Source organism: Penaeus monodon, chromosome 41, assembly GCF_015228065.2.
Source record: "Penaeus monodon isolate SGIC_2016 chromosome 41, NSTDA_Pmon_1, whole genome shotgun sequence".
Taxonomy (NCBI): Eukaryota; Metazoa; Arthropoda; class Malacostraca; order Decapoda; family Penaeidae; genus Penaeus; species Penaeus monodon.
In genome coordinates, this window is record NC_051426.1 from 112,801 (window position 1) to 128,520 (window position 15,720).

The 15,720-nt window shown below is 39.3% G+C and overlaps 1 pseudogene; it reads right to left on the bottom strand.

Annotated features, from left to right (window-relative positions):
• Window positions 1-1,843: 1,843 nt before the first annotated feature.
• Window positions 1,844-2,961, bottom strand: LOC119598714 (annotated as a pseudogene).
• Window positions 2,962-15,720: the final 12,759 nt, after the last annotated feature.

Sequence of the window (15,720 nt, forward strand, 5' to 3'; positions counted from 1 at the left end):
TGATATTCAGATATGTACAGTTTTCATCTTTGAAGATTTCCTCAAGAATTACGATGGTGAAGAAACTCTTTTGTAGCACGATGGGGACGGTGTTTGTGAATTCCTTATCGTTGTATTTGGTAGCTATTAAAGGTACGTGTTGGTTGTTTGTATTTTCGGGTTTGTTGTTTGGTGTGAGGGTGTTGGTTTGAGGAAATGAGGTAGAAGAGGCATGATGTTTCCTAAGGAAATCATGTTCGTCTTGTAGTGGGGTGCGGATTTGTAAGGGTCTGGCTGTTGTGGGTTTGTCTTTTAGTTTTAATAATTTCTTTGCGTTCGGGGCAAGACCCGCTGGCAGCGACGTGCTGCCCGTCACATCTGCAACATTTGGTGGTTTTATTGCATTCGGTGAAGAAATGCCAAACTTCGCCACATCGACTGCACCTTTGTTCATGTGTACGTGTTTTGTGTTATTGTACTTGTAGCAGTTCAAGCACTGATCAGCCTGAATAAACACTCGGCTCTCCATTACAGTGGAACGGATGTGTTGAACACATTATCCCACGAGATAGAGTTTCTGTGCTACTTCTGGCACCGAGTCTTCGGGTCTTGACAATCTAAGGCTCAGGTGGTTTGTAACATACACCGCACTAACATCGTTTTGGGTTGCAATTTCTGCTTGGATAGACTCACACGATCGTGGCAAGATTGTCTTGTCGATTTTTTTTTTTTTTGCCATGACCTTGCTTCTTGATGTAGTCTCAGGTCAAAAAAGGTGTTTGAAGCCCTGTTCAGCAAATTTTCTCTGGGCATTTGAGGAGAGGAGAGGGGTCAAATATTCAGGTTTGAAACCTTATATCCTTTGTGGACATTATAGCATTGCGTGACTGCAACTTGTGTTATTGTGAAGACCTTGAGGAGAGCCATCTCACAGGAGATGGGTATGATAATATGATTACGTGACCATGATTGCATAGCGCAAGAATGATAATGATGGTGAGGGAGAGGAGTTTAACAGGTGCTAATAGTAACAGGATTGCAAAGGGTAAGTGGAGGCACACTGAGCCAACAGCTGTCTTTGTGTGTTGAAGCCGTCGGGATCGTAGCTCCTGCCGAGTGGGAAAGAACCCTTATAAATTCGGTCGGCAGCTCACAGTTAAACTGCCAAGTGCCACAGTTCTTCGCGTTTAATTGTAAGTACTCTGGCTCACACTTAAAAACACTAGCTCCAAAGCCAGGTACGTGTGATAACACCCAATTTGTGCACACAAGGGCTAAGGTCATGCTTGCTGTGGGGGTGTCAAAGGAAGATCTCACAACCAACCTTGGAACATATAAGGTCCTGAGAGCCCTTTTTCTGCCGTGCTGCTGTTAATAAAATAGAGGAGGAGGATCCTTAGGTGAGGAGGAGGGGAAGCTAAGGGTAGCTAGCTGCCCTTAGATGGAATAATAAAATAGGGGGCTTGGTGAGGGCAGGCAGGTTGGAGAGCTTTAATTTATTTGGTGGACTGTAGAGCCAGATCAGTTAATTATAGGAGTCACTTTTCCGGCCTGCCAGGTATTATCATTGCAGGACTTAGTTCCAATATGGTAACCTGTTGCAGGTGTATAACATATACATAAGTCTATTTCTGTTACCAGTGGACCATGTGGCTCTAAGTCCCAAATAGGAACCATTCACTCAGCGAGGCGTAGATGACAATTATATCTGATCTTTCCTGACCCTTCAGTTCGTGTCCAATGCGCGGTGCGGTAAGATTGGCCTAGCCTCCCCCTCCGGGCGGGATGACCTGACCCGCGACCTGCGCTCAACGCCATTACCCTAAGCTAAGTCGTAGCGTCGTCGTAGCGCGTGTTCATTCCTTTACATGTGTTTTGAGCCCCTGTCAGCCACTGTACTAGAGTACGAATAGTCTTTTACAAATTGGCGGCAGAGCAGGCGCTGCGTGCTCGCAGCATGAACACCACCTCCAAAGAAGAAAATCCGCTCAACCACTTCAAGATATGTCTAAGAAAAAAAAAAAAAAAGCCACGTAAGTACACGTTTGAGTCCCCTTTCTATTATCTCTTTCCCTTCCTTCTTTGCCCATATATGTGTTAAGCCATTGTTTTTTTTGTTGGGTAAAAAGTCCAAAATATTGACATTATTGACTTTTTCTAATGTATTTAATTGCTCTTCATTTGTTTCACTTGCTTGAGAGGTCTCTCTATCCAGAAAATTCTGACACTGATCAATGGCTTTTCTCCATGGATCAGACACTTTTAATCGTTTAAGAGAGCGTACATATGAAGTGAATTTACATCTGTCCAATTCATGAGGTGATTCTTGTGATATTTTTTTTTGAAATATACTCTGAAGGTGTCATACAATATCTTAAATTATGTGGACATGTTGAGTTACCATTCATTTGATCCATCTTATTTTCCTCTGAAGGCTTCACAGCTGGATATCTTCCAATTACACTGAGTGCACTCACTCTCCCCAAAAAATAAATGCTCCTCAAAGCGTACATCTATCACGGACTTTCCACATGTATAACATGTCTGATAGGAATGCTTACTCAAAGACAATTTCCTCCTTTTCCCTAGACCTTTTCCTTTTACTGTAGCTAGTATTCCTATGGACTCCTCAATACATCTATTGTTATATTCCTTTTCAAACATAACATGCAGTCTAGCTTTTGCTTTCCGTGTTTGGTCTGCGTTCTTTTCTTGGTGTATGTGTTCTTGGTGCATTTCAGAATTGTCACGACTATTTCTTCTCTTAGATGGATGTCTAATTTCCTGAATGCTAGCACTGTCTACCTTCTGTTGGTCTCTTTCCTTCGTTGGGGTTTTAAGGGGAATTAAGTCAGGGACACTCCTTGGCTTCACTGACAAGTGAGTAGAATTTTGTGGCTTCCCTGGCGTTGATGTGAAGTACTCGGCTCCCATGATGTGAGGGTATAACTTCTTGTTTTCCTGAGGTGTGGGACTTCCCATGGTGGGTGGGCAGAGTTTCTCGTTTCCATAACATTTGAGGGACTATTTGTTGGCTCCCTTGACGTGAGGGTATAGCTTTTCGGTTTCCCTGAGACGTGGGATTCCCTTGGCGTGTGGGTAGAATTTCTCGACTCCATAAGGTGGGAGATTGTTCGTCCGCTTCCATGACGAGTGAGTAAAGTTTTTCGGCTTTCCTAAAATTCGAACAATTTTATCTTGGGATTCAAGGAATGAAGGCGGTCTGTTGTCGGGGATCGGACTACGGCTGCACGTGCCATCATGAAGGTTCTGGAAAGTGGAGAAAACCTTTATTAGTTTTATCGATGAACGCAGAACTACGGCCACTTTAGAGAAAGAAAACATGTGAATATCTTGCGTGCAATTTCAACAGCTACACAACATTTATGAAGTATCATCCACCACATCCGAAATCACCAGTGCAACTTACATTACTTTAGCAATTTCATGAACTATATCCACATTTCAGTATATTCATTTGCTAAGAAGCTCAAGAAAAACAAATATAATGGGATATTAATGACAGTGATGATAATAGCGAGGAAGAAGAAAACAACGATAATATTAATGGTAATGAAAATAGTAAAAATGATGAAAAATATAATAATGATGATAATAATGGTAATGAAAATAATAATAATAATAATAATGATAATAATAATAATAATAATAATAATAATAATAATAATAATAATAATAATAACAATAATGATAATAATAATAATAATAATAATGATAATAATGTTACCGCCGACCGCCTCGTCTCTCTGCCACCAACGCAAGGCAGGCTAGGCAAACGTCGTGCTATCCACAGGCTCGTGAACAGTGAACAGCTCCAAGGGCACCGAGCACCACAGGGTCCCAGAACACAACGAGGGAAACCCAAGTGGCGAGGCAGGGCACGAATTAAACACAAAATGACAGTACACTTACCCATACACTTTTCTATAGGCACAATGCAGGGGGGACACCAGCATGTCACACTGCATGATACAGCTTATAACAGGGCAACACAAAGTTTATCAGGTCACAAGGGCACACACGAGGTCTTCACAGGAGCAGCACCCAACTCCGTCTCTCGACTTGTTCCCCCGCTCCTCCGCTCACAGCCAGCTGCGTCATGTTTGCCCAGGTCCCTTCATGTTAACACATGCCCAGGTCATCCTTTTCATGTTAACACATGTTTTCGCACAGAGACAAAGACCCACTGGGTAGCAATAATAATAATAATAATAACAATAATGATAATAACAAAAGAAATAATGATAATCATAATATAATATTAATAATAATAATAATAATAATAATAACAATAATAATAATAATGATAATAATAATAACAATGATAATGATAATAATAATAATAATAATAATAATAATAATGATAATAATAGTAATAACAATAGTAATAATAACAAAATTAATTATAATTCGACAACACAACAACAACAACATCAACAACAACAACAACAACAACAACAACATCAACAACATAATAATAATAAAAATAACATAATATAATAATAATAAAATAATGTTATTAATATGATAATAATAATAATAACAATAGCATAATGAAAATAATAGTAATAATAAAGATAAATTAATAAAATAGTAACAATAACAGTAGTAATAATAAAAAATAATAATAATAACGATAATTGATGATGATAATAATAATAGTAAATATAATAATAATAACAATAACAATAATGATAATTATTACAACAATAATAACATAAATAATGATAATAATAATATCATTATTAATAATAATAATATAATAATAATAATGATAATATAATACATAATAATAATAATAATAATAATAAATAATAATAATATAATAATAATAATATAATAATAACAATAATGATAATGATAACAATAATAATATAGTAGTAGTAGTAGTAGTAGTAATAATAATAGTAATAATAATGATAATATTAATAATAGTAAAATTTACAATAATGATATAATGATAATAATAATAATAATAATAATAATAATAATAATAATATAATAATAATAATAATATAACAGTAATAATAATATTAATAGTAATAATATGATAGTAATGATTAATGGAATAACACTTTTCGCTCACTTTCAGAGAGAGAGAGAGAGTGAAATTACTATTCAGTAGTCCTACGGACGCCAACAAGCTTGTACAACGTTTTACGATGCTTTCTGTGCACTCCTCTCTCTCTCTCTCTCTCTCTCTCTCTCTCTCTCTCTCTCTCTCTCCTCTCTCTCTCTCTCTCTCTCTCTCTCTCTCTCTCTCTCTCTCTCACGCACAAACATACACATATATATCATACACACACACACATATATATATGTGTATATATAAGTGTGTGTGTATGTTTGTGTGTAATCATACATATACACATACACATATACTGCGTATGTAGAATGTGTCTCTACATTGCAACAAGGATAAATCCGATATGCGAAGCTTATCCTCGCCTTGGTTGTGCCCATGAGGGGAGCCCGGCCTGTGTCGACTAATGCTGACTCGCTTACGTGTGTCAGCTGGTGCTGACTCGACTGAACCTAGTCCTTACCCGCCGTGGTGCCCAGCCACAGCAGTAACCTCCAGGCCCAGGCGACATTTGCAACTTCACGCGCATACATGTGCAATAACATACACACTATATAAATAGAGTGTGTCTGTCTGTAGAAAGCTGAGCGTTTTTCACGGGTAGGCAGTCTTCCTCACTTTGTGACTCGCTGGCCAATCCACGCGCGCGTACTGCTCCCTAACGTCCTTGAGTCGAGGTTTCCTATTGGTTGGAAAGCTGTTACTGCCCTTCACATGGTGTGTCTCACTCTTCTGCTCTTAGTTCATATCTTTGCCCGTCTTATATCTTATACAAGTATAACACGGGCCAATAAGTGCCACAATATGGGAATCAGTAAATACCTCAGGTACTGCAGTGGCTGCGTTATTCTACAAATGTCCTCTTCAGTGAGCCATTTCCACATTTGTTCGAGTACAACGTATGGTCTGGCGAGAGATTACACCAAACACTGCGGTCTGTCACCTCCCGCCTAGTCTAGTCTCCAACCCTCTCGCCACGCAGACACACACGCACACGCAAGCACACACACACGTGCATATATATATATATATATATATATATATTATATATATAATATATATATTATATTATATATATATATAATACATATATATATATATATATATATATATATATATATATATATATATATAATATATATATATATATATATACTGTGTGTGTGTGTGTGTGTAAAATTTTAAAGTTGTAAAATTTTAAAGAGAAATCAGTTACTTCAGAAGGGAAAGAGGAGGAAGGTGAACAAATACATGTCGAGTGAGGTCAAGCACAGATCGGGCGTGTTCAGAATTAGAAAGGAAACCGAAAATAAAAATTCTGAGAGCATATACATGAAGGTTAAGAGTACTTGAATTTAAAGAGGGAGAAAGAGAGCCAGAATTGAACCCAACACGAAAATTAGAATTTTGCTAATCACCCTTTCCCCAGGATTATAAAAAATAATTGAGCTGTACTGGAAGGGCGTGGGGGTGGCATCTACACCCTCATTCATATAGCAGGAGGGCGCGAGGTCTGGATGGGGGGGCGGGAAAAAAAATGGTGCCTGTAACAGTCCAGATTATATTCGGGATTTTTTAAAGGGACAGACAGTACTAAAAAAGGGAATGCCCATTGTTTCCAGTACTAGAAAGCGGAATGTTAGTGTTTCCAGTGTTCTGAAACGAATGTCAGTGTTTCCAGTGTTCTGAAGGGGAATTCAGTTTTCCAGTACTAGAAAGCGGAATTTTCAGTGTTTGCAGTACTAAGAAAGGGGAATGTCAGTGTTCCAGTACTAAGAGAGCGAAATGTCAGTATTTGCAGTACTAAGAAAGGGGAAAATACAGTGTTTCCAGTGCTAAGAGAGCGGAATGTCGTGTTTCCAGTATTCTGACAGCGGAATGTCAGTGTTTCCAGAGCTTGTTTCATCGAAAGCGAATTCAGTTTTTTCCAGAAAATTCTTTTCAGAAAGCGAAATGTCAGGTTTCCAGTGCTAAGAGAGCGGAATGTCATTTTTCCAGTCTAAGAAAGGGAAATGTCGGTTTCCAGTGTAGAAAGCGGAATGTCAGTGTTTCCAGTCAAAGAAAGGAAATTTTCAGCGTTTCCAATATTAAAAGGGAATGTCAGTTTTTCCGTGCTAAAAAAGCGGAATGTCGTGTTTCCAGTGCTATAGAGCAGAATGTCAGTGTTTCCAGTGCTAAGAACCGGAATGTCAGTGTTTCCAGTGCTAAGAAAGCGAATGTCAGTGTTTCCAGTGCTATGAGAGCGGAATGTCATGTTTCCAGTACTTCCGCTTTTTGAACACTGGAACACTGACTTTCCGCTTTTGAACACTAGAAACCTGACTTTCCCGATTTCACAACACTGGAAACACTGACATTCCGCTCTCTTAGCACTGGAAATACTGTCATTCCACTTTCAAAATACTGGAAACACTGACATTCCGCTTTCTGAACACAACACTGACATTCCGCTTTCTTAACACTGGAAAACTGACATTCAGTTTTCCCAAAAACACTGAACACTGACATTCCGCTTTCGAACACTGGAAACACTGACATTCCGCTTTCTGAACACTGGAAACACTGACATTCCGCTCTCTTAGCACTGGAAACACTGACATTCCGCTTTCTTAGCACTTGAAACACTGACATTCCGCTCTCTTAGAAACTGGAAACACTGACATTCCGCTCTCTTAGCACTGGAAACACTGACATTCCGCTCTCTTTGCACTGGAAACACTGACATTCCACTTTCAGAACACTGGAAACACTGACATTCCGCTCTCTTAGCACGGGAAAAACACTGACATTCCGCTCTCTTAGCACGGGAAACACTGACATTCCACTTTCAGAACACTGGAAACACTGACATTCCGCTCTCTGAACACTAGAAACACTGACATTCCGCTCTCTTAGCACTGGAAACACTGACATTCCGCTCTCATAGCACTGGAAACACTGACATTCCGCTTTCTTACACTGGAAACACTGACATTCCGCTCTCTTAGCACTGGAAACACTGACATTCCGCTCTCTTAGCACGGGAAACACTGACATTCCGCTCTCTTAGCACTGGAAACACTGACATTCCGCTCTCTTAGCACTGGAAACACTGACATTCCGCTCTCTTAGCATTGGAAACACTGACATTCCGCTCTCTTAGCACTGGAAACACTGACATTCCGCTTTCTTAGTACTGGAAACACTGACATTCCGCTTTCTTAGCACTGGAAACACTGACATTCCGCTTTCTTAGCACTGGAAACACTGACATTCCGCTCTCTCAGCACTGGAAACACTGACATTCCGCTCTCTTACACTGGAAACACTGACATTCCGCTCTCTTTGCACTGGAAACACTGACATTCCGCTCTCTTAGCACTGGAAACACGGGACATTCCGCTCTCTTAGCACGGGAAACCTGACTTTCCGCTCTCTTAGCACGGGAAACACTGACATTCCGCTCTCTTAGCACTGGAAACACGGGACATTCCGCTTTCGGGAATACTGGAACCCTGACATTCCGCTCTCTTAGCACTGGAAACACTGACATTCTGTTTTCTGAATACTGGAAACACTGACATTTCCGCTGTCTTAGCACGGGAAAACACTGACATTCCGCCCCTCTTAGCATGGATACACTGACATTCCGCTCTCTTAGCACTGAAACACTGACTTTCCCGCTCTCTTAGCATTGGATACACTGACATTCCCTCTCTTAGCACTGGAAACACTGACATTCCGTTTTCTTAGCACTGAAACAGTGACATTTTTTAAATACTGGAAACACTGACATTCCGGTTTTTTTATTACTGGAAACACTGACATTCCGATTTCTTGATACTGGAAAACTGACATTCCGCTTTCTGAGTACCGGAAACATTGACTTTTCCGCTTTCAGAACCGGGAAAACACTGACATTCCGCTTTCAGAACACTGGAAACACTGACATTCCACTTTCAGAACACGGGAAAACACTGACATTCCACTTTGATTTTGCTCAAAACCTATCATCCCCTTTTTACAGTGTTATGCTTGTCATTCTTTTTCCTACATTCGTTTTAGTCTGTCCATTCTTAAAGGGTAGGTTATTTTATACTATGGGTTTAAGTTAGGTTGGCCAATTTTGTTATCCAGGTATAATGGGTTTGTCTAGAATATAACTTTCATTTTGCGTATTATAAGCTTTTTTACTATATTACCAGGCTAGGGGTTTATCCCGATCAAGCATTGATCTCAGAACTGCAGGATATTTTTCGTGAATTGTGCACTGAATTCTACAGGCCAGCATTTTAAACTAAAAGAAAAATATTTAGTCACATTTATCAATATTACTTTTGCAGACTTGCTGGCTTCAATCTTTTAAAAATTTAGAAACATTCTTGGGGCTTTGGTTCAGTTGATCTTTTGTGATCATTTGGAATCTTTACTGTTCATTTTTATGGGCCGTGTATTATTATTATTATTTTATTTTATTATTATCCAAAATCACCCTTATATCGTTAAAAATTCTTTACTGTTGAATTTATCTTTTCATCATCACCATTTTCAATGCCCTTTTATATAAATATATATAATGTATAATATATATATAATATATAAAATTTAATATATATATTTATTATATATATATATATATATAGACACACACACACACACCCCCAAACCACACCACACAACACCCACACACATATTTTATTTTAAATTATATATATTTTAAAATATATTATATATTAAATATAGTATATACATATGTGTGTTATAATCAATATAAAACATAATAATAAAATATATGTCTGTGTGGTGTGTGGTGCATATATTATATAAAATATATTTAAAAAACCATAAATGTGTGTGCGTGCGTGCGGCTTTGGGGGTTTGTGGGGTGTGATGTGGTAGTGGTGTATATATAATGTGATGGTATGTATTTTACTGTATGTATATATATTATTTTATTACATGTAATAAAATCATATATCATCTTTTAAAAGTATCATACTGTTGAAAATTCCCTTTTTCACTCACCTTCCATGTCCTTTTTATAATATTATAGAATGTATACACCCCAAACCCCACACACCCACACACACACACGCACCCATGGGGATGGTGTGCATATATATGTTATATGTAAATAATATATAGCACACACACATAATGTATGATATGTGTATACATCACAAAACCCACACAACACACAACACACACACACACACACACACACCCCAACACAATATAATATAATAATATAAATATATATATAATATTATGTGTGTGTGTGTGTGTGGGGGTGTGTGTGTGGTGGGTGTGTTGCCAAAAACCACACACACCACAACAATGTGGATAGTATACATAGTCTTTTTCTGTTCCCAGGGAACTGGCTCCAAGTCCAAATAGGAACCATTCATCAGCGAGGCGTAATGAAATTATATTGATTCTTTTTGATCCTTCTTTCTTTCCCAACGTGCGGGGCTTTAAAGGTCGGCCTAGCCTCCCCCCCGGGGGGGTGACCCGCAACGTGTTTTGCCCCGCGCAGCGCTTTTACCCTTTAGACAAATCGTAGCGTCGTCGTAGCGTGTTTTTCCCCTTTTACATGTTTGAGCCCTTTACTACTGTACTGAGTTTTCACGATTTTTACAAATGGGGGCAGGGCGGTCGCTGCCTCCTTCGGTTTGCAGCATGAACACCATCCCCAAAGAGAAAACCGCTAAAACGCCGTGACATGCCCGAAAAAAAAAACGAAAGTACATTTTCGGTCCCCCTTTCTATTATTTTTTTCCCCTTCCTTCTTGTCCATAATGTGTTAAGCCTTTTTTTTTTGTTTTTTTTTTTTGGGGGGGGGGGGGAAAAAAGTGCTAAATAAAAACAGAAAATGGAACGTTCTCACACTTTTCCCCTTCTCTCAATCGCATTTGCTGTAGGTTTTGGGTCTACAAAATGAATACTTTCTTTAGTTAATATTTAATTAATTTCTCTCGTTTTTAGAGTTTTTATGTTTTTTCACTGCAACAAATTTTAAAAGCGTTCGTGATTTTATTTTATCAAAATATATTCATTTTATCTTTTCCCCCCCTCGCCCAGACCGCCCGTGCTTTCTCTTCGTTTGGGGTCAGGGGAAAACGGGGGAAAGGGTCAAGACATGACCGCTTGGTTCCCTGTATTGGTTGTTGTTTAATTGTCCCTTTGGGGGTTTAACCCATAGATTTTTACATTGCTCTTGGTGACACGTTTTATCGCGCTAAAGGAGGGGTTAACGCAATTTTATTAAAATTTATCATATTGAAATAGTGTGGATCCCCCCCATATCATGGGGGGCACAGGAGGGGCCATATTCCCCCCGGGGTTTCGAAACGGTAATAGATCGCGTCCGACTTCGACAGTGGGCACGGGTAAACCGAAGTTTGTTCGATGGGCAACTTGGTCGGTGTGCCCCGGGGTTACATCCGTTAATTAAGTAGGACTAGGGTTTAAGCTAGAAAAATTTTTGTTTATAATCAACCTTTCTCCCCCTTTTGTAGTCGCAACATTTTTTTGAGAAAGGGACATGTGATTATAAATATCCGAAGGGAATGTCGTGAGACCCTCAAAGATACGCAGAAGAGCAGGTATTTATAGATTTCCGGCTCAAGTTGCTTCGCAATGTAGGCTTTTTGGGTATGGGATTCCCCGCAATGAAGTCTAACTCATAGCTAGAATGTCCCGCAGTTCGTTGCTGCCCCCAGAAGATTTGCTTGTTAAATGCTTGAAAATATTTTTCATTCACCTGTCTTTCATGCAAATTCTGTGCATATCTTATATGTGAATTAAAGGGGGTAGAAAATAATTTTAATGCTAGCTTTGCTAATTTATCAGTTTTTTATAGTGAACGTTAAATTCGTGTTGTGTTTCATTCTTTTTGTGAGGCACCCCGTTTTCACTCTTTCACACTATTTGCACTCAACCGCATACACACACACACTACCTCCTCATCAGGCAAAAAGAGACACTAAAACCTTTTCCCTTAATGGGGGTTTTTGCTGTCTTAGTCCCGGGAAAAGATTAAGAGTACTTTTTTACCCTGAAATTTTTGTCGGTCTGAGAGTTACTCGTACATGATGTACAATTTACATTATTTTTCCTGGTGACGACAGGGGTTTAAAGTAAACCCTTGGGGATTACTTTCTTTTCCCTTTCTACTTCATATTATCAGAGGGGTTTTGGGTAGTTCAAGCCAACCCTTTGGGGATCGTACGACGTCTCCCTCCCTTTTTTTTCTTTATCTTTTGGGAAGATAAACCCCCCCCCCCCAAAAATAAGTTAAAAACCAAAATTAAAAACCGCAAATTTTAAAAAATAACGGGTGTGGTACTTCACCCCCCCTTCTCTGTTGCCTTTTTTTTTCTTTTTCTAAATTCCCTTTCGTGTATGATCGGTTTACTGATTATATATTGTAGTCGGGCCGACGATAGCCCACCGGTACCGAAGGAGAACCCTGCTGAAGAACCGACACCTTTTGGGTGCTGTGGAAAGGGCGTCATCGGAAGATCGCCAAAGGGCCCGGGCCGGGTGCGTCAGAGCGGGTTTTAACTGTCCCATAATGTAGTGGAGGGGGCTGCCTGCGGGCTTCTGCAGAGCCCGGGAAAAACCTGGAACTCGCCGCGAGGGACCCTCGCCCCCGGAGCTGCGATGGGGTTTCCTGGCGGACGCCCCCAGATCCAGTCAACCCCGGAGCTCGTTTGCGCAGGTATCAGCCCCCCCCAGGGAGAGAGGACCCCCTGCCCGACGGTAGATCCAGATGAAGATTACGAAGACGAGGACGAGCATGCCGCCGAGAGGGACCCGGGCGAGATCTGTAGGACGGGGGAGGAGGCGCCCCCGAGTTAAGCCTGGGCGGGGGTACGAGGGGTCAGACGAATCCGAAGTCAAGGGGGACCTGTGCCCGAAGATGCGCAGGACAAAGTACAGAAAAGGCGACCGCCAATTAGGGCCCCTTTAGCAAACAAAGGGGCCTCGGGGCGAGCCGAATAGGTGCCGAGAATATAGCATATAGTAAGTCACTGTTTCCAGTGGACATTTGGCTATTGCTACATGGCTCCAAGTCCCAAAAAAGGAACCATTCACTCACGAGGGCGTAGATGACAATGAGACTGATTCGTTGATCCTTTTTGTTATGACCAGAGCCGACCGGTAAGGAGGCTTAGCCCTCCCCCCCCGGGTACCGACCCCACCATGCCCAGCATACCCCTATTCCCCTATTTATAGACATTTTTCGTTGTTCCATAATGTGTGTTTAGACTCCCAAAAAAGTGTCCTGCGTTAACAATTATAACTAACCCCTGTTCACCATTTACTAAGGATCATAGCCTTTTAAAATGAGACTTCGCCGCCTCCTTCCCTTCTTGAGTTGGAAACGAAGTTGTGGTGTTTTTAAAGGCGGGAAAAAATGGGTTGGGGCCGTGTTTTTTTCTTTGACAAAATAAATTTTTGTTGCGAACAGAAACAAAAACATATAGTACGGGAAGGGGGTTTGGGGGGTGCTTATATCTCAGCAGACCAGTGCTAAAATCGTTTTTTTTTTTTTTAATAATTATCACGCTGCCCCTTGCAGTAAAATGGGTTTAAATTTTACAAGGGGTACTATACCAAAATATTTATTCTGCAAGAAATTAGAGGGGATGAATCAGGGAAAAGCCGTAAAAAAGAAACCCAAAAATAAAAGATTCAAAGACTCGGAGAAGGGGAGAAAAAATGATATGAACTATAGTATGGTAGAAAAAAATTTTTGTTTTTAATTAGTAAAACAAGATCAAAGTTTTAGAGATTTAGTGAATGGAAAATACTCTTCCGGTTGATACTAAGGTAGAAAAACTTACAATGAAAACACAGATTTTTTGAAAAAAGAGACTGTTTCGAAATCCCCAAAGGTTCCCTTTTTCAGGTTGAAAATGGGAAACCCGGGAGATTTCCAAACTATAGTCTTTTTTCAATAATTTGAAATCGATTTTATATTTTAACCCCAAAAAGACTTCAGGAAGCAATTAATATTGTAAGATATATTTAGAAATGTGTATTTCTCAGATAGTATTGTAGGGAAAGAAACAAAATTTTTTCTTCATACATACCCAAAGACTTGGGTTTTCCACAATGGGGGTTTAAAAAAATTTAATAAATCTACTAAAATTATATTAAAATTTTGAAGTTTTTTGAATAAACTAGATTAGATTTTATTTTTTAATATTAATTTCAGGAAATGTATAAAGAGTTCAAATGTCAAATGTTAAAAATAAAAAAGAGGGAAAGGCATTAACTCTTAATAATCTTTAAAACTGGCCCTTCCCCCTGCTTTTTTTTTTTTCTTTGATATTTTTTTTTTTTCTCAAAGGGCCACTTTCGGGTTTATTTTTTTTTTTGGTTTTTCAGAAGGGCCACTTTCGGTCTCTATGAAAATCTTTGGGGGAGAAACCCCAGGAGGATCAATAATAGAAACTCAAATCACAACCAATACATGATAATAAAAAGTGTTATATTCACAGTAAAACTTGAAGGGCAAAATTCAGTATAACACATGGACACTCCCATTTCATGGGGGACAAAGGGTAAAATCCTTTGATGGGGGCTTAGGACTGTTTTTTCAGCATATTATTTTCTTGTAAACTGCTAAAATTTGGCTTTGGATTTGAATCGTTTTTTAGGTTTACTTTCGTCTTTTTGGGGGCCTTTCTTTATCCAGTTTAATTTGTACCACCATTGTTTTAGCGTGTCTGACAAACTTGTACTTTGGAAACCAGTTCCAACAGATTTCCCCTACAGGTACGTGTTTGTCTGACGGTGCTGGGTGCCAGTATTCATACTTTTTTCCCCCTGGATTCGTAACAAGACAGGGTCTTCCCTCCTCACCTCTGGGTAAAACCGGGGTATTTCATATCAAAAACCATTTAATGTTCAACATCTTGTTGAGAAAGGATTAGGTCACCATCTTCATGTGTAAGGGAAAGGGGATTCTTTAATTTATGTTGTTGTTGGGAAAAATCCTTTTGGAACCGGGAAAAACGCTTTGATTTTTTAAGCATTTAAGTGATCTCCGTTTGCCTTTACTTGGTTTTAGAGGTTCTCCTTCCAAAAAATCTAACTTTCGACTTTTTCTAAAGTATTTTAATTTTTTCATTTTTCTTCACTTGGTTTAGGGGGCTCTCTCCCAAAAAATTTGACAATATTGACGGGGGCTAAAATATTTTAATTGCTCTTCATTTGTTTCATTGTTGAGAGGTCCTCATCCAGAAAAATTTACACTGTCAATGCTTTTCTCCCCTGGATCTGACACTTTTAACTGTTTTAGAGAGCGCTTGAATGATTTTTTTCTGTCCAATTTCCCAGGCGATTTTGGATAATTTTTTTTAAATAACTTGAAGGGGTATACAGTATCCAAAAATTTTGTGGGCAGTTTTAGTTTCCCTTATTTTACCTCTTTTTTCTTGAAGGTTCACATGGATATCTTCCCTTACACTGAGTGCACTCACTCTCCCCCAAAAAAAAATGCTCCCCAAAGCGTACATTACACGGACTTTCCCCATGTTAAAATGTCTGTAGGAATCTTTCTCAAAGCAATTCCTCCTTTTCCCCAGACCTTCCTTTTACTGTAGTAGTATTCCTTGGGGCTCCCAATCATTATTGTATATCCT